This window comes from Tachypleus tridentatus, chromosome 5 (assembly GCF_004210375.1).
Source record: "Tachypleus tridentatus isolate NWPU-2018 chromosome 5, ASM421037v1, whole genome shotgun sequence".
In the NCBI taxonomy this organism is placed as follows: domain Eukaryota; kingdom Metazoa; phylum Arthropoda; class Merostomata; order Xiphosura; family Limulidae; genus Tachypleus; species Tachypleus tridentatus.
Window position 1 is genome coordinate 40,653,765 of NC_134829.1, and position 20,167 is coordinate 40,673,931.

General features: G+C 36.5%; 1 protein-coding gene across 1 annotated transcript in view; it reads left to right on the forward strand.

Moving 5' to 3' along the window:
* Window positions 1-20,167, forward strand: part of LOC143250994 (uncharacterized) — a 91,132-nt gene that overhangs the window by 37,047 nt on the left and 33,918 nt on the right. The gene's annotated exons all lie outside the window — the stretch shown is intronic.

Sequence of the window (20,167 nt, forward strand, 5' to 3'; positions counted from 1 at the left end):
GGGTGACAATACCAGAAATAAGTGAAGCCACCATTTACACTTCAGTTTCACAGAACACAACCTTACCACAGTAACGTGTATTGACTGCTATCTTTACATGTAGTTACGTACACAGTATTATCATAGTAACTGTTTAATCCTTTAGTTTCACTTCGTATTCTTACAGTACAACAATAATTTTCAATAAGTCAAGCAAAATTGAGTGCTATAACACTGTTAAATTCTCGATACCATTTACTTACACTGGACTTAATTTACTTATTTAAAAGAATCAGAGTTCACTTTGAGTAAGAAACAGGAATAGTAAAGTAAACATCGTGAAAGCACGTATGATCTCTGAATACGCGTCAGATGACATGGGAAAATTCAGTATGGAATTGTCCAAGTGCTGTCTGTTTAACGTGTCTTTACTGTTTAAACACAAACTGAAAAAGAGCTTCAAGTATTTTGAAGCAGGACAGTGGGATTTATAAAGGAAGAGTTGTTATTTGTTAGAGCAGGTCAAGTGGTCATTTGAGACTGTTTAGTTAATCCCTTTCTAACATTTCATATCTCGACGAAACTTATTGGAACTCTCAATCAGAGATTGTGTTATAAATTAACTTCATTGTTAACTGCTTGTTTCTTATCGAACGTTAGTGGAGCTCCGAATGAATGAATGTATCATCTTTCAAGAGTGGATGTCGTCCAAATTAACTTCATTGTTAACTGCTCGTTCTTTATCCAAATGTTTGTGGAGCCACGAATCAATGAATATATCATTCAAAAGTGATTATTGTCTTAGTTATCTACGTTGTTAACATCTGCTCGGTCTTTTATAGACAGGTATAACTTAAATCCACTTATGTTGGTGCTTGGCGTGTTTACTTTGTTCACTGTAGAGTTTATTTATTCAATGTTTGTACTACATAGTTAAACAGTGGTTAACACGTTGACTTCCACTGGACCCACCGGTGAGTCGTGGTCTATTTACTTTTCAAAGGGTTACTTTTTAGAAAGAGTGTATGTGTAGCCATTTTGTCCCAGTCCAATAAGTAAAATCACTAGTGGGATCCAGAAAAGTGTCGGTAAAACAGGCTTGGGAGTCAATATGTTAAACCTTAATTATGTTTTGTGGCTAGTGTTTTGCTTATTTATTATATTTTATTAAAATATCTTCGTTGTTTTTTTTTGTAGCTATTGATAATTATTTAGTGTTGTTTCAGTGTTATCTGAAGTATTTGTATTTTGTTTAAACGAATCGTTCATTGCTTTAATGAAAGTAGTGTTTTTCACTTTGTTTATAGAGAAAGGTTTCTGATGTGGAGGTTAGTTTCAGAAAACAGAGATGTCTGTGTATCCATATTTCCTCTATATGTTAAACGAATTATTATGCTACTCAATATCTTAGTCAACAGATTAATGTGAAAGTAAAAGGTATTTTATGTTTCTCAACACTGGAAATAAACCTTTGGGAATAGCGTGAGTGGATGGAAGTCTAGTTTGAAGAATTTTGTCCATATTCTATGGCTCTATCACTTATGGCAGAGACTAATGTGAAAGGGAGCCATCTTGTGTTCATGGTTTCTTTGTACTACATATAATTTCCATGTGACAATCAGGATGAAATAAGAGGAGCTGGTCATGACTATGCCATCTTCAAGTCTTTTACAACTCAATTACAGAATACAAGGAAAAAACGTTAGAGCCATCGACCGTACTAAGATGGCGCTTTGTATGATAATAGGGGTTACGAGAGGTTTGGTTTGTTTTGCATTTCGCGCAAAGCTACATGAGGGTTATCTGGGCTAGCCGTTCCTAATTTAGCAGTGTAACACTAGAGGGAAGGCAGCTAGTCATCACCGCCAACCTCCAACTCTTGAGCTACTCTTTTACCAACGAACAGTGGGATTGACCGTAACATTATAACGCCCCCACGGCTGAAAAGGCGATCATGTTTGGTGTGACGGGGATTCGAACCCGCAACTCTCAGGTTACGAGTCGAATGCCTTAACCACCTGGCCATGCCGATCCTGCTAAGATATGAAGCTTAGCTAACATATCATTATAAGCAAATAAAAAAAGTTTATGTTATCATCACGTGTGCTACACACATTTCATTATTCTTTTAAAATAGTGTTGAAGAGAACAAAAGCCAGTAAATCAACTTTGTGTTGTCGTCTTATGCTTTACAAAAAAAAAAAATCTGTGCTGACCAGTGTTGATGATAAATGTATACTTTTGACTTGGCTTCTTCCTTTAGAGTTTTAATTTTACGTTGCATGGTTCGAATGAATCGCATCTTACTATAAATTTAGACATCCAAGATATGGTTTTTGGTATTACGTCGTGGGTGGGTTCTTGAGAAAGAAACCATTTATCTACATGGAGCTTCATGGGCTATGTGGGAAAGGCAGCTACTGTCGTAGTCTCACAGTATAATATATATATATCTGTGTGTATATATTATCTGTAGTGACATTTCTACACTTTTATTTTCCCAAGAGATCAGCATAGTTCCTGAGAACGTCATAGTACGTTTATCATTTTTGTTTGGTTATTAAATTTTGCACGAAGCTACAAAGAGACCATCTCCCATACCCCTCCCTAGGTTTGAACTCATAGTGCGTAGTGGAATTTGACTGTCCCTTTTACAGCTGGCCCACAATTCAAATTGCAAAATGTGTTTATTTGAATTCACTGTTTGACTAATCATTTGGTGCGTTATGTTTATTGATCTTTATGTTTCTCTTTCTCATCTTTTCACGTTTTTATTTTTCACCTGATAAGTTATTTTTCACTTTTATACGTTATCTCACAAATTATTTTTTACCTTGACGCGTTGTTTCACGCCTGACACGTTATTTTACACCTGACACGTTATTTTATACCTTATCCTCCATTGCGTATTTCATAATTTCCTTTAAAACGTTATTTTTAGGTCCTAGACAATATTTAAAATTCTATATACAAAAATCACTTTGTGTAATTTGATTTTGAAGCTTACCTCGTGGCCTGCCGGAAATTCGTCCAAGTTTAAAAAAACAACAACACATTTTACAAGATTGTCTGACTTCTATAACCTACTATTTGTTTATATTATTTGTAAACGGAAAATATAAGTATTCTTATAACATGTTGAAACCAGGTTACAGTAAAACATTGTTTTATTGAGTAATTATTTTAAACAGTAATCCAAACATATTCTACTGAAAAAGGGCAAATGCTAAGCATATAGATAGATATTCTGTTACCATAGAAGACATCTCATGAAGTTTCTTTGAATTATATAAGCACATATTTAAAAAAAATTCACCATGAACACGAACGAATATCACTAAGAAAACACTAGCGACATCTTATTCGTTATTCATTTTCACTATTACAAAAAAATTAAAATTTATGTGTGCTGCTTAACACTATTTTGATACTTGTTTAAACACAACATGGAAAATATATATATGTTAGTTGAATATTAGTTGTATATGATCACAAAATGATTCGTGAACTTTTAACATGCTGACTGTATTTCCTTTTTTCTCTCATTTCTTTCTTTTTTTAATGTATATGTTGCATGGCCAGGTAGTCAAGGCAAACGACCCATAATCTGAGGGTCTCGGGTTCGCATCGCCGTCGCGCCAAACATGCTCACCCTTTCAGCCGTGGAAGCGTTACAATGTGACGGTCAATCCCACTATTCGTTGGTACAAGAGTAGCCCAAGAGTTGGCTGTGGGTGGTGATGATTAACTGCCTTCCCTCTAGTCTTACACTGCTAAATTATGGACGGCTAGCGCAGATAGCCCTCGAGAAGCTTTGCGCGAAATTCAAAAAACAAAACAAACATTCTTTAAATTATAACACTATGTAACAAAATTTTTACTTTTTCTTGTTCCTGGGTAGAAAGTGTTATTTCTCAGTTGCTTAGGCCTAAAGTAAATAGAAAAGACCTATTTGTCTCTTCAAACTTTGCTTTTGTGACCTGGGAGCGTATAACGAAAACATGATGGGAGGCTGTATTTGGGGACTGATACGTGAAAGTGATTCATATTACAGTCGCAAATCACGAAAAACTACCCACTTATAAACATTTTTGTGTAACTTTAGTATAAATACATGTAAATCTTGATTCATATGTTAATTTATTCAGACCTTACATAAATGAAAATGTGCAAATTTGCCCGTTTTTACATAGAAAATAGATTAATTTCTAAATTTTATTATCCAGGTCACAAAAGCAAAGTTTGAAGGGAATAATGGCCATTTTCTGTACTTTTACAACACAATCAATTAAGATATAACACATACTATCCAGGAACAAAATTTCTGTTACATAGTATAATTTATAACAGTAATATACATAACATGTAACTGTGACTTATCATTTTCAACTGTAACGTATCGTTTATTAATATTATTTAAAACGTTTTGTAATACAACTCTGTTAATTATTTGTAAGTTTACTTTGGCGAATATTAGTTGCTTGTTTATTAATAACCATAGTTTGGCAAATATAAGTTTATTTATTTAGTTGATTTCACGCAAAGCTTCCCTAGGATAATTGCAGTAATCTGTCTCTAATTATGAAGTCATAGACAAAAAGGAAGGCAGCTAGTGATATCCTTTTTAAAATACCAAAGTAAAATTGTGAAGGATCTCTTTTATTCATCGGATGTAGTTACTTTGATGATGCTAGAAGATGAATGATTTTATTATTGTGCAATATTCATATGTCAGCGTTATAACTGTAGTTAACAAATAACAGAACTTATATATATATATATTTTACAAAAAAAAGTTGATTTGAAAAATCTCTTACTGTGTTCTAATCATTCGCTTTGAAGTCAGCTGAGAGCTTTCGTTTATTTATCGCTTTATGGCAAAGCTATTAAAACTATCTCCTGTTCAATGGCGTATTTAGGTAGAAGCTAGAGGGGCCTCAACACCAGGGACTATGGTGTTAATGGGGGCCTATTGCAAATTTTATTTTATGTAAAATTAAATGGGATGTAAGGCCCACAAAAATTATAAGCCTTTGGGACCACACAACCTTAAATCCGCCACTGCAATGCTGTTATTCCCAATATGAACTACTGGCTAGTGGGAAAGCAACATCTATTTCCAGCTCTTGGGTTACAACTTATCAACGAATAGTGGTATTGACCATCATATTAAAACGCCTCCAAGACTAAAAGGGCATAAATGCTCGATGCAGATTTCTGGGCCAGTACCGTAATCATCACAAATTATATCATACTATATAAAAGAAGTAATATAGAAGTGTTTACGTTGTGGTGAAAAAACACACAAAAAATAACACACACACATAAACAGTTGTTGATTCCATTGAACAGTAAACTTCGTTTTCGAGATTTTCCCCCCTCTAGTGGCTCAGCGTCTGACTATGAAGGTTTGTAACCGGCTTTCAGTAGTCGCAGTTCGTACAGCATGCATTGTAGAGCCCTTTATGCAATGAAATGAAATGAAACTTTTGCTTGTTACAATGAGCTAGCTATGCCTCTTGTGAAGGTCAACCTTTTTTTTTTTTAATTTGTAATTTTTGAAGCTTGACACTGAATCACCGTGACACATTACTGGAAGTGGCTATGCTTCAACACACAAACCTTTGTTATTACTGTTTTTCGTTTGTTTCTTTCTTCACGTGCAGCTACACAAGGGAGAATTGGCATTCTGCCCTCTACGGAGGACGGAACCTTGGATTTTTAGAACTGTATATCTGAACACTTACCGCTGACTCACCAGGGACAAACACACAAACTATGGCTTTACCAATATTGAAACTTTTCGTTTCGTTGCTAGCACCTCAGAAGGAAGGAGTCTTTGAGGTAGCACTTGGTGTTAAAACTTTTATGTTAATACTAAGCACTTTGGGTTAAAAGAATTTCCTTTACGTGGCCTTGTAAAGCGAACTCTTCAAATGTTTCTATTTTTTTAGCGTCAATACAGAAACATTTTTTTTCTCTCGTATTCACAGACTATTCTCATCAGGTCTTTTCTTTGGAATTCGAAGGAGATTTCCAGCGATACCTTTTTTGCCAACGCCTATTTGTTTATTTATTCTTGTCTTGGTCGAATTCTGAAATGGGCCAACTACGACTGTGATGTTTTCTCACATAGCACGCGAAAACGTGAATAAGCCTAATCTCCCTTTATATTCTGATTCTAACTTCTCAGAGGCATGAGCAATCCTCGTGGTCGTGTTTGGATATCAAACATTATAATTATATCCTATGCTACTCCAGCACGGTATATTGCAATGACAATTGATAGTTATCTATTTCTGACGCTGATCTGTTGCTCTGATCTGATCTCTCTATTTGGTTTATATCTACGTTGTTAGAAATAATTTTTTGTTTAATATAAGGCACGTTGCTGGTATGACTTTCAATAAAGATAAATAGAAAAACAATACAAATTTGACCTACTACACTTGGTTTAGTAAACTTAATGTTATAAATAACTGTTTGTCAGTCAATCTGCGTAGCTGGATTCTTATATTAAAACCTTCATTATTTGTGTGATTTCTGTACATTTGATAAACACTATTTGTTGCTTTGAAAGTGTCATCGTGACGAAATAGATTGTTTAGAAATATTAGATAACACGCAAAAAGTATTTATCATATTGAAATGACAGGTGGGAACACGCTTCTATCGTTATTGTATATAACAGTTAAGATGTTAATGAAACTTAAGTGTACCCGACAGTAATTGGCTTTTTTGTAATGTTTAATCCGAAACAATCCATCCTGACGCACGAAGAATTGGAAATATATAGTAACTTTCAATATTTTTGCATGTTTAATGTAAGTAAATTAATTATTCTAGGTTACTAGTAATCTATGTTAATAATTTTCAATTTTGGTCTGTCTTGAAAATGCTCACGCACCTTAATATCTAAATGCGCATGCGCGCGCATATATTTCATCGTGTGAAAATATACTTTATTATGTATATTATTTATTTGTGTTTTTTTAAATTTCAAGCAAAGCTACACGAGGATTATCTGCGCTAGCCGTCCTTCAGGCAGCTAGTTATCACCGCAACTCTGCCAACGAATAGTAGGATTGACCGTCACATTATAACACCCACACAGCTGAAAAGGTGAGCGTGTTTCATGCAACGGGGATTCGAACATGCGACCCTCAAATTACGAGTCGAGCTTCCTAACCACCTGGCCAATCCGGGCCAGGTATATTGTACAAGAACATATTAAAAGCATTTCAAAGATTTTAAAAAAGTTCCAGCGTTAGTTAGTAGAATAGCATTATAAGTTTACTTACTGTTAGTATTACGTGCGGTAAAGTTTAGCCCTAACTAAACTGAAGCAAAACATGTACCGCAATTTTTAGTACAAATTCATCACTTTATCGAATATAGGTCGTACTTAAAATAAAAGCTTAATTAATTTTAGGCCTACAACAAACGGAGTCACATGTTTTGGTGTATACGATCAACATTCTTTTGCATTGTTCTAGAAGTCCTGTAGTTAAAAATATATATTACAATAAAGGTACTAATTTGGTCGCAAATGTTTTCAAGGTTTCTGGTTGTGTTTATATATATTACGGTTATATAAATTTATATGATTTTTATTTGTTTGTTGAATTTCACACTGAGCTACACGAGGGCTATCTGCATATCCGTCTTTAAATTTCAAGTGATAGGTTGTATAGAGGAAAGATATCGCGTCAACAGCACCCACAAGTTGGGGAGCGCTGTTTTTCCTTTTTACAGTGACGGAACGCAAACAACGAATCCATGTTCCGGCATTATAACCACCGGCCTGACATAGCCTAGTGGTTAAGACACAAACTGCGAGTCACAGGTTTGAATCCATCAACAAAACGCTTGCCCTTTCAGCTGCGGGGAAGCTATAATAGTATGTCTACGGACTCACATCGCTGGAAACCGTTTTTCGATACCTGTGGTGGGCAGAGCACAGATATCCCATTGTGTAGCTTTGTGATTAATTCCAAACAAAGAAATAAAAACAACTACAGACTCCTCTATGCGAAGTTCTGTTTTGCTTCCCAGTAACACAGCAGTATGTCTGCGGATTCACGTCGCTAGAAACTGAGTTTCGATACCCGTAGTGAGCAGAGCACAGATAGCCCATTGTGTAGCTTTGTGATTAATTCCAAAAAACAGACTCCTCTGTACGAAGTTCTGTTTTGCTTCCCAGTAACACAGCAAATAAAAGCAGAGCAACTACAGAATCCTCTGTACGAAGTTCTGTTTTGCTTCCCAGTAACACAGCAGTATGTCTGCGGATTCACGTCGCTAGAAACTGAGTTTCGATACCCGTGGTGAGCAGAGCACAGAAAGCCCATTGTGTAGCTTTCATATAACCGTCCTCGTGGCTGTTAAGAAAAAGGCAAAACGTTATATTAGTTGCCTTGTGTGTGTGTGTGCAATAGTTTTTAGAGAATGCTAATATGTATCATATTAGATACTACAACAATCGTGTTGGTTTACATAAAAGCCTGAAGTATAACTTACGTGATATACTTTGGTTTTCCTTAAAAAAACACAAAAAAACTCGACATTGTAGCTACACATTTCCATTTGATTCAGATAACGTTAACTTTCTGTTATGTTTGCTATAGTCCTTCAAGACTATTGCCGTGAATGTAAATTAAAAATCTATCTACCTAGTGTGAATATATCTGTCCCTATAGCATATAATTTAACATTAGTAGCTCTATTATTTTTCTTGTCTGTTTACGTGTAAACACCTCGACATCAGTTTTACGTACGGTATGAAAATATGGGATACAAATTGTTTAGGAACAATGTTCGCATTTAGTAATTATAGTACCGTCAGAGCTTAGAAAACCAACTTACATTTAACATGTGGATTTTATGTGCTTTGTTCCTTGGAAATGTCTTTAGGACGAATCAATAGAGTTTTGTCTGTTAGCTGTTTTCACATTACCACATACTAGTATGTGTGTTTTCTTATAGTAAAACCACAAGGGACTATCTGCTTCCTTCACCGAGAGGAATCGAACTCCTGATTTTAACGTTGTAAATCCGAAGACTTATCGCTGTTCCAGCGAGGGACTGCAACCTACTAACCTGATTCGATTGACAAATTTCTTTATTTTGTTAATTTTGAGGGTGATAATAAGAAGTAGATGATGTAAAAGTAGTTAGAATATGAGAATAATGAAGATTTCACCCGCGATATTTAGGGCTACAAATAAAAATCATAGACAATGAAAATGATCTCACATTTAAAGAGAGTGAAAGTTTGTTTGTTTTTAATTTCACTCAAACCCACACGAGGACTACTTGCGTTACTGATAGACTCTTTTACCAATACAAAGTGTGATTGGCCGTCACATTAGAACGACCCCACAGTTGAAAGGGTGAAAGTGTTGTGTAACGAGATTCAGACTCCCGACCCGCAGATTGAAAATCAAGCACAATAACCATCAGGCCATGCTAGGCCCATGTGTGTAAAAAACTTCTCAATAAGGACTAAACGTTTGTCCTCTTTAGGACCTCCCTGCCCCCTAGTGTCACGGCGGTATGTCTGCGGACTTTGAACGCTGGATACTGCGTTTCAGTATAATTGGTGGACAGTGCATAAATAGCCATTGTGTAGCTTTATGCTCAGCTTCAAACAAATAATCAAACAGGAATAAAAAATAATAATTTATTTTCATCAAAACGAACCTTCTTCCGGCGAAGCAACGGTACGTTTACAGACGTATAACACTAAATCTGGGGTTCGATTTATCCTGGTAGAAACAACAGGTAATAAAAGATATTAATTTTATCTTTAAAATATTTTTGAAGTTTATTCCTTTTAAAAAGAAATGTTAAAATCTAAAAACATTCATTTCCAGAGGAGTTACTTACCTTTTTCAAAAGCAAATTTGAAAATAAAAGATATGTAATAATTTTAAAGTTTACTATATCTGCAATTCTAAATGTTTTATTTTTAGCTGCATCCGAAGAAAACAACTGCACAATTTAACATTTTTCATACTTAGGAAAGGCATCTTTTAAGCCTGTTTTTTCTGTAAGTGTATTGTTAAAACCACGAATAGGTATGTGATGAATAGGTCAGTGAAATACAGTCCGTTTCCGTGGGGTTTCATCTCAACTAAACTCAATTGTATTATGCAATCAAGAAAGTGAGTCTCATGCGCATGCGTTAATAATGACTTCATTTCCAAGTTGAACAGAAAGGTATTCCGATGTAGTTACTGACTGTATTATTTTGGCAGCAACACGACCATTAGGTTCTCTGTTTTTGAGTTTGACTCAAAGGGGTAGATTATTTGTTTGTTTTTCGAATTTCGCGCAAAGCTACTCGAGGGCTATCTGCGCTAGCCGTCCCTAATTTAGCAGTGTAATACTTGAGGGAAGGAAGCTAGCCATCACTACCCACCACCAACTCTTGGGCTACCTTTTTTACCAACGAATAGTAGGATTGACCGTAACATTATAACTACCCCACGGCTGAAAGGGCGAGCATGTTTGGTGCGACCGAGATTCGAACCCGCGAACCTCAGATTACGAATCGAACGCCTTAACCCACCTGGCCATGCCGGGCCTCAAAGAGGTAAATCATAGGCTGTTAGAGAAGGCACACAACTTTTAAACAGACACTCCAGATTCCTTCTGTGGATATATCTTTGATATATATATTTTTTTTTCTAGTAATGTAGGTTTTCGTTTTTAAGACACCTAGCGTTAGAAAGCAGTGGTGCGCATCAGCAGACGACTGGTAATTAAAACGATCAAGTTGGTACAACATAATAGGATAAAAATGATCCGAGATGAGACTGTCAGTTGTGGCCACCAATTATCTGTAAAGTCTATTCTTTCCACTTGAATTCTTGTGGCGTAGGTATTTGCTTGATTTTTTTTTTTATGTGGCCGGTCAGATGAGTGTCGTGTTTAGTGCAGCATTTATCAAATCAAATCACTATTTTATATGATGACATATTTACGTAACTTTGTTTCACATACAAAATTGTAGAGAAACTGAAAATGTTCTTAACGAGAAACGTAAATAAAAGGCCTTAAATTAGTTTCATTGATTGCTATGCGATAAGGAAAACATCTATTGGTCCATATTACGGCACGCATAACTGTCATGTATAGAGATGAGTTACATACATAGCATACAAAGACAAAAGAAATATTTGATAATATGATAACGTGTCAGTATTTCATAAGATTAAACTATGTAATATCGTTTTGGGCCCGGCATGGCCAGATGGGTTAAGGCGTTCGATTCGTGACCTGAGGGTCTCGGGTTCGAATCACGGTCGCACCAAACATGCTCGCCCTTTCAGCCGTGAGGGCATTATAATGTGACAGCCAATCCCATTATTCGTTGGTAAAGGAGTAGCCCAAGAGTTGGCAGTGAGTGGTGATGACTAGCTGCCTTCCCTCTAGTCTTACACTGCTAAATTAGGGACGGCTAACACAGATAGCCCTCAAGTAACTTTGTGCGAAATTAAAAAAAAAAAAAACTATCATTTTGACATTTCGTCAACTTAAACTGTGATTGCACAAAACCGTATTGGTTCGTTGTAGCATTAGACTGAGATTTACCTTTCCAATCTCAAAACGAAATCTTAATTTTTCATCAAGACATTCATGTTCATATTATCGGAAGTGAAACAACATTTGTTGTTCTTCTCAGGAGATAGGATTACCAGATAATATACACCTATTTACTTCCTCACTGCCACATCCTGAGAGGAGTTTGTCTGTTCAGATGAGGAGAAGGGAGGATGTTTCTAGTTCACTAATCAAGGAAATGTGTGGAAAGTGGGGAGAGTTACAAAGTTTTGTGGAAAAATTTCACCCTGACAAAGCTGTAGCAAACCGCAACATAAATCTTTTCAATGACAACGCCATGTCTTATTTCAGAAACAGTTTACAATGCAGGTAGAAACAAACCTCATGAGACAAGTTTTAGTGAGAAATAGATCCAGTGAGTGTCAAGCAGGTTGTAGCGGTGCAATGAGACAGAAAAGAGAAAGAACTCCAGAAGGAGAGTTACCTGACATTTTTATGGAAGGTGACTCCCCTTCCAAGCAACAATAACCCTCCTACGTTCCTCACCACATTTCACTTACGCCATCAGCTCTCCTCAGCACAGGTGAAGTGCAGTTAAATTTTTATTTATTGTTTTTTATTGTGTTTATAGTTTTTGTGGTTGACATGTAAGTATTATTATACAGGTATAAATAAGCAATATTATTACTTAAAATGCTTCATAATGCGTAATGTTTGGAGGTCTGTAACGGATTAATTTAATTTACAGTATTTCTTATGGGAAAAATTGATTCGGTTTTCGAACAGCCTTTTGGAACAGATTAAGTTCGAGAACCGAGGTATCAGTGTATATTGTATTCGTTTCCTTTCAAGCTCCCCGGACCCGGCATGGCCAAGCGTGTTAAGGCGTTCGACTCTTAATCCGAGGGTCGTGGGTTCGAATCCCGGTCGCACCAAACATGCTCTTTTGCTACTCCTTCTGAAGGTCTTGGAGTTCTTTCGTGGTGAGCTCAGTGTTGTGGTCTTCCACCCACTCATCCATATCATCAACACTCACATTCAAGCCTATACACTTGCCCAGTGAGACAATATCCTCGACAAACAGGCTCAGCCTCAAAGCTTTCAAAGTCTCTTTCTGCAACTGAGGCTGGCCACAATTTCTTCCAGGCTGAGTTCATGGTCTTCAAAGACACTTCCCTCCAGGCTTTGTCTATGATCCTCAAGCAATGGAGGATATTAAAGTGATTTTTCCAGAACTCTCTGAGGGTTAACTCTGTGTCAGAGATCACTTCAAAGCACCTTTGAAACAGTGCTTTGGTGTAGAGTTTCTTAAAGTTCGATATGATCTGCTGGTTTATGGGCTGAATGACAGGAGTCGTGTTAGGGGGCAAGAGCTTCGCCGTAATGAAATTGTACTCCTCCACCAACCCGTCCTTCAAGTCTGGTGGGTGAGCAGGTGCATTGTCCATCACAAGAAGGGCCTTGAGTGGCAACTGTTTTTCCGTGAGGTAATTCTTTACACTTGGGGCAAACACTTCATGAACCCACTCCATAAAACATTGCCTAGTTACCCATGCTTTACTATTAGCCCTCCACATGACATTTAGTTTACTTTTCAGGACATTATTTTTCTTATAAACCCTCGGGTTCTCAGAACGGTACACAAGCAAAGGCTTAAGTTTTAAGTCCCCACTTGCATTACTACATAACAATAGAGTTGGCCTGTCCTTCATTGGCTTGTGTCCTAGCAGTGACTTCTCCTCCTTGGTGATGTACGTCCTCTTTGACATTTTATTCCAAAAGACCTCTCTCATCACAGTTGAACACTTGTTAGGGAATAAAACCCTCAGCTTCTACATAGTTCTTAAATTCCCTAACAAATTTATCAGCAGCGTCTTTGTTAGAACTGGCACCCTCCCCACATCTCACCACACTATGCATGCCACTTCTCTTCCTAAATTTTTCAAACCACCCCCTTCTAGCCTTAAAGAAATCACTTGTACCAGCACTCGTTCCAGGGGTGTTTTTCAGGAGGTCAGCATGCAACAGCTTTGTTTTCTCACAAATGATGGTCTCAGAAATGCTATCACCAGCTATCTGTTTTTCGTTTACCCAAATCAACAACAGTTTTTACCTCTTCCATTGTTTGTGATCTTTGTTTTGTGCGCACTGCCACTCCTTTTGCAACATTAACTCCTTTGATGACCTCTTTGTTTTTTACTATGATGCAGACTGTAGACTTTGCCATACCAAACTGTGTAGCAAGGTCAGACACGCGAACACCACTCTCATATTTCGCTATGAGATCTTTTATCACCTCTATTGTGGCTCTAACAACTTTTCTATTTGGTTTGCTGCTTTCATTATCCTTCTTTGACCCCATGGTGGCTTATTTAATCAGAATATTTAGAAAAAAAATTAAAAACGAGAACGTTCACAGCAGATTTTAGCGGGGGTGTGGACTGAGCGACAGGTGAGGGTAAAATGTTTTGGGCAAGCTTGGCGTGGGCCGAAAATGGTTGAAGGGTCGTTCGGGTCATCAGTCGGGTTATTTCGGGGATTTGGCCCACGACAGCTTGGTTCGGAAACCGAGTTTATGTTCGACAACCGAGACATTTTTTTCTCAAACAATATGTTCGAAAACCGAATTGTTCGAGAAGGGAGTAGTTCGAGAACCGAGGTACCACTGTATTACAATTCTAAGATTCATCTAGTAAGGAAGTCAAATATTTTGGAACAAGCAAAATATTTTTAACTAGGGCGTGAACGACTTGGTTGAGAGGATTACAAAATAAGTACAACCGTAAGAAAATATAGAAATATTTATTGGTAATATCATACCTCAGACACAAGTATTCCTTATTTAATATTAGAAATGTTCTTTGTACTAAATGCTAAACAAAGATGTTCTATTTTATTTACTGTTCACTGAACCTATTTGCTTCCTAATCAGTATGAAATTATCTTTAAATTTACCTGTATCCCTATTATCCAAACAGGTGTATCTAGACTTTCCTCTGTATCCCTTCATTAGTATAGATATCAACCTAAATTTACCTATATCCCCGTGATCCAAACAGTTATATCTAGACTTACCTCTGTATCCCTTCACTAGTATAGTTATCAACCTAAATTTACCTGTATCCCCGTGATCCAAACAGTTATATCTAGACTTACCTGTGTGTCCCTTTACTAGTGTATTTTTAAACATAAATTTAAATGTACCCTCTTTAATTCAAACTGTTATAGATTGAAGTCAAGTTATAGATAGAGTCTAGTCAAACTAGACTCACCTTAGTGTACCTAAAATGCTACAAGTATTTTTAGATTTACCTGTGTGCTCATGAACTATGACGATGGACACCTGTAGAGCTACCTGGTTTATTTTACAGAGTCGATTTAAGGTATTAACTTTAATGATGAATAAACATTGTTTTGATCACTATGTGTTTATATTATGTATAATCAAGCACACTTTATTTAATGTGAACCAGTTGAATTAAGTTTCTTAATTGTTATTATTACGGTCACAAAATGTTCTATGCCTTTATAATACTATTCCAACAAGAAAAATGTTCAGGGTGTGATAAAAAACATGTCATCACATGATGAATTATGTATATTATACTGGAGACATTGAACACCAAATGTATCTGTTGTGTAACATATTTTCTCTGCATTATTAACTTTATTTTTAAATAAGATTTGGCTGAACAGGGGGGAGCGACCAAATCCAACTATTCGGTCAGACAAGAGCGGCCGAAGAGTTTGTTGTGGATACTGTTGACGAACCTGTCTTCCCTCCAGTTTATCAGCTCAAAATTAGGGACAGCTATCACACGTAGTTCTTGATTGGTTTTACTAGAATATTTAGTTGTTGTTGTTTTTTTTTGCGTTTATTTGTGTTTTTAAAGAACAATGCTACAAAACAATGGGCTATCTAAGCCGTGCCCACGACGTGTATCGAAACCCATTTTACCGGTTCGAGCCTTCAGACTTACCGTTAAACTACTGGAGGGGGTGCAAATATCTAAAAACAAAACAGCTATCTGCACATCATAAGTTTGTTTGTTTGTTTTTAATTTTGCTCAAAGCTACTCGAGAGCTATCTGCGCTAGCCGTTCCTAATTTAGCAGTGTAAGACTAGAGGGAAGGCAGCTAGTCATCACCACCCACCACTAACTCTTGGGCTACTCTTTTACCAACGAATAGTGGGATTGACCGCCACATTATAACGCCCCCACGGCTGAAAGGGCGAGCATGTTTGGCACGACGGGGATGCGAACCCGTGACCCTCGGAGTACGAGTCGCACGCCTTAACCCCCCTGGCCATGCCGGGTCTAAGAAAGGACGTCTTTCCTTGTAATAAGTTGTTGTTGTTTTGAATTAAGCACAAAGCTCCACAATGGGCTATCTGTGCTCTGCCCACATCACAAGTGTAAAGAAGTTTCATTTTTGTTAGTAGCTTGTATTTTTCTATGTTTAAAGCGTTGAATTAGACTGCTCTTAACCCTTATTTAGCCTGTGATGGCTGGCTTGGTTGTTGAAAATGTTGATGGAAAAACCAAAGGCTCGAGACGTGATATGACTGAATGCATTCCGCACTTTCAGCTTTGAGCACGTTATAAAAGTAACAGTCAAATCCCATTAATCGGTTACATGAGTCGGATAACGCATTTTTGGTGCCGAGTGCTGTTGGCTAGCTGGCTTCCCTCTGGTGTTAGTAAAAATAGATACGGCTATTCTTGAGCCCTACCAATCTCAGATTTGCCCTCTTAGCTCACCTGCTTGATTTCTACGAATGTTAATTGTTTTAGGATTTAAACACTAAACACGTCTGCTCTTAGCCCTTTATAAAAAAAAATCTATCACTCTAAAGTTAAGTATGTTTTGTAAAAAAACACACACGAAATCTCCAAACCAATTCTTCGAAACACGAACAAATAATCTTATCTACAACCGTCGATGTATCAGAGGTTGTCTTTGTCATTCTTTAACAGTGATACGTATCGTTAATGAATCCCATGTAATTATCCTAATAGAAATCCCAGTACTCTACAAAAGTTATCTGATCGATTTTAATGAGTTCTCTTGCACAATAATTCGTATTTCAAGAGAACTTCAATCTTCCCCAACAATAATGAGGCTTCGAATCTCAGAACTTATCTTATCCCTTTAATATAACAATTAACCTGGGAAGTTTGTGTTGTTTTTTCTCTTAAACAAACTGTTTATTGTGTGAGTTAGTTAATATTATTGGTAAAGTAAAATGATATTAACAGAGTATATCTATTAAAAAATATAGACACGAACTCAGCAAGTCTTGTTTCGCGATCTCTCATTCAAGGATAAATTTGTGGTTAAATATATATACATGTCGTGTTTGCTTATTTATCTTTATAACATTTTTCCTACTTTTTTATAGAGGCGGTAAAAAGCTCGAAATTGATCAGTTATAAAAGATCTTCAATTAAGCTGAAAAACCGAATTTATTAAATAATTACCGCAGATATCACTCGAGGTAAAAAAATCGTTAAGTTTTGTTATTGGTGTATCTTTATCAGAACATATCCAATCACGCACCGACTTCATTACACTCTCTTTTTAAACAACTTTTTATTATTTTTAAAGATTAAAACACTTTTGATAATTTTGAGCAACGTGTGTGACACAACGTAATGATATTTGCGCATGTGCAGGTATGTGGTTATCTGAGAAAACATTAGTTACCTGAGAGTATTTTTGCCTTGTTTGTGAGAAAAATGTGTTTAGTAGAATACTATACATAATTCCTTTTAGTAATATCAATTTATAGGACTGATTTAAAAACACCACCACCAGTAACAGTGTTAGAATTTAAAGATGAACGAGATTACGTCATTAAGTTAAACTAAAATCACTCATTTTGATTGGTTTAATTTTACGTAAAACGTTATTGTACGTTTTGTATTTGTTACTTAGTTACGTATATGTATAGTGTTCAATGCTACAGAAAGGTAATGACGTATTATGGAAACCTAGAATCGCACCCTTCCATTGGAAGCTCATTCCTAACACTTATCAACCTGTCAAACAACACTAACTGCTTACTGGTATCATAAGACCGCATGTTGACAGATATACGTAGTTTTTGTTTGCTTCACCAGAGAAGAATGATATGAACAACATTTAAGGGTGTAATAACTTTAACAACTTGATATTAGACTATTTGATTGTTCATAAAAGAAGTCAATTGTTAAAGAGCTAAAGCGGTGTAGTTTGAAACGTGTAACTTTTTATTTTAATTATTATCAGTTGGCTAATATATATATTTAGTATCCTAGTTATTGTTTTAATTCTTTAAATGCTCTCTTATAATCAGCCAATCAGAGATAGGAAGTTTTCCCGAGACTGTATATTTAACTATTCCTGCTTATCATGTCTTGATCAGTCAGTCTTATTATCGAGGTAAACAATGTAACAGCAAGAAGCACAGTCAAGTTTTGAACGCACAGACTAGACGTAAGACAGTTAACAGCGACCACTGCCAAAGTTTGAATCACTATTTTCTAATCGAATAATGGAATGTGACTGTTACTATTATAACGCACTCACGGCCTGAAGTGCGGAGAGCGTTTTACGAGAATACATCACCAACCATGAATCCTCGTACTCAAAGAGCATACTAAATGTTCAGTCACACCCAGCACCTCAAGATATCAGTGTGAAATATATATATATGTATTTAACTTTAGCACACCCGATAGAACTTTATTGTACGTTTTAGGATTTTATCACATTTGGCAGGATTTCATGAATATTTAGGAGATATATTAAAAATGGAATACAGACTGTAGAGTGGAAATGGTAAAGTTTAACCTAGTGGGAGACGAATCTGTGGTAATTTTTACATTGTCGTGGGTATACATCATTTATTAGTTGAAAATGTTATTTTAAACCCAACAACCACGGGTTATGGGTGTGATGGTTAGGAGAACGCCAAAATCTTTCACTCGAGAGCCCTCGTGCGGTACTGTTCAGAAATAAGGAAGCAACCATACGAGGTCTCTTGTAACCACTTGTTACTGCTGAGATACCATCCCTTTGATACTAATACTGTGCGTTAAGAAGAGAGATGCCATCATAGTTGACCAACATCTTTTTGTTGCGATCCAGGTCGCTAAACCGGATCACAGTCCAATAATGCTACCTCTCGAGTAATTGGGTGTTGGTTGAAAAAAAACTACGTCTGCACTGAACTGTGAGAAAACCCTTCATTTTTTTATGTAATGGCAATCGACACAAGTGTCATTTACAGTCTTTACTAGAGCCACTCAGTGGAATTAACAACCTGATTTAACCGGGAGAGCAGGATCACGTAAACGTCCGAAACCGTAATTTTCACTCGGCTCACAGACTTCAATAGACCGCGATATAATGTTCCACTATAACTGGCGTGTACTTCCTGCCACTTTTCGTATATTCTGTCAGTAGCCACCGCTGTCAGTGATTTGTGGTAATAGCTTTCAATTGGATAATTATCTATTCAACTTATCCGAGATGGGTGCAGAAAATGGCACTTATTCGGGGTGAGATGCCATCTGTAAAGAATAGCACATTTATTAACTTAAAACGTCGGGCTAAGAAGTCCACTTAACACTTAATTTCTAGATATGATTATCATGCAAGCTCATCGGTTCACCTAAATACCCAATGTACCAAGCAAGTTCGCAAATAAATATCCTTGCTTTAGACAAAGTAAATGAAAAGTTATGCAATGAATCGCGGTGTTTGTTTTCGAATAACAAAAAAGTTATTTAAAATTCCTGGATTATGCATCGTAATTTGTTCTGTTTAAGAGCTAAGCAATCGAATGGTCGCAGAGCACTGTGCCCAATACGGGCATAAAACCCGCATATTTTGTGCGATGTAAGCCATCATGTTTGCCGCTAAGCCACCGGGGAGCGGAGGATGAGCTGCGTCCATTCTAAAAAACAACGACCTAGAAATTTAAGGGAACCCCGTAGTAGAACAAAACACAAACACGTTTTATAATGCACTGTTGTGTTAAAAGAGTGAAGTGAATGGCTGTAAGAAAAAAATAGCCTATTTTCAGAGCTATTTATACAGGGATATTCACAGGTACGCCAAGAAAAAAATATGTGCTTTGGAACGTCCATCAAAAAGTAATGAAAATTGTAATAACTCTGCCAGTTTTTGCGATGCCTTAACAAAAGAGATACCAAAATGCAGCTTATATGATGGCTTTCAATAATGTATGACATAATTTTTATTATTCGTAAAATAACTCTGATATTCTGATACAATTTTTAGACTCGTTTTTTTCTCTTAATTTGTTGTTGTTTTGAATTAAGCACAAAGCTACACAATAGGCTATCTGTGCTCTGCCCACCACAAGTATCGAAACCCGGTTTTTAGCGTTGTAAGTCCGCAGACATACAGCTGAGCCACTAGGGGGCTCTCTTTATTTATACATTATCATTATTTATAATAGTTCATCATTTTGACGTTCTCTTTGGACGAACAATTAACAACTGTAAGTCGTATTTTGTCTGTGATTCATATACGTAATTGTTGGATCTACTTGTGTGCGCTGACCGACACAGTTTGTGAAAGGTAAACTTAGTTTTGCTTGAAATAA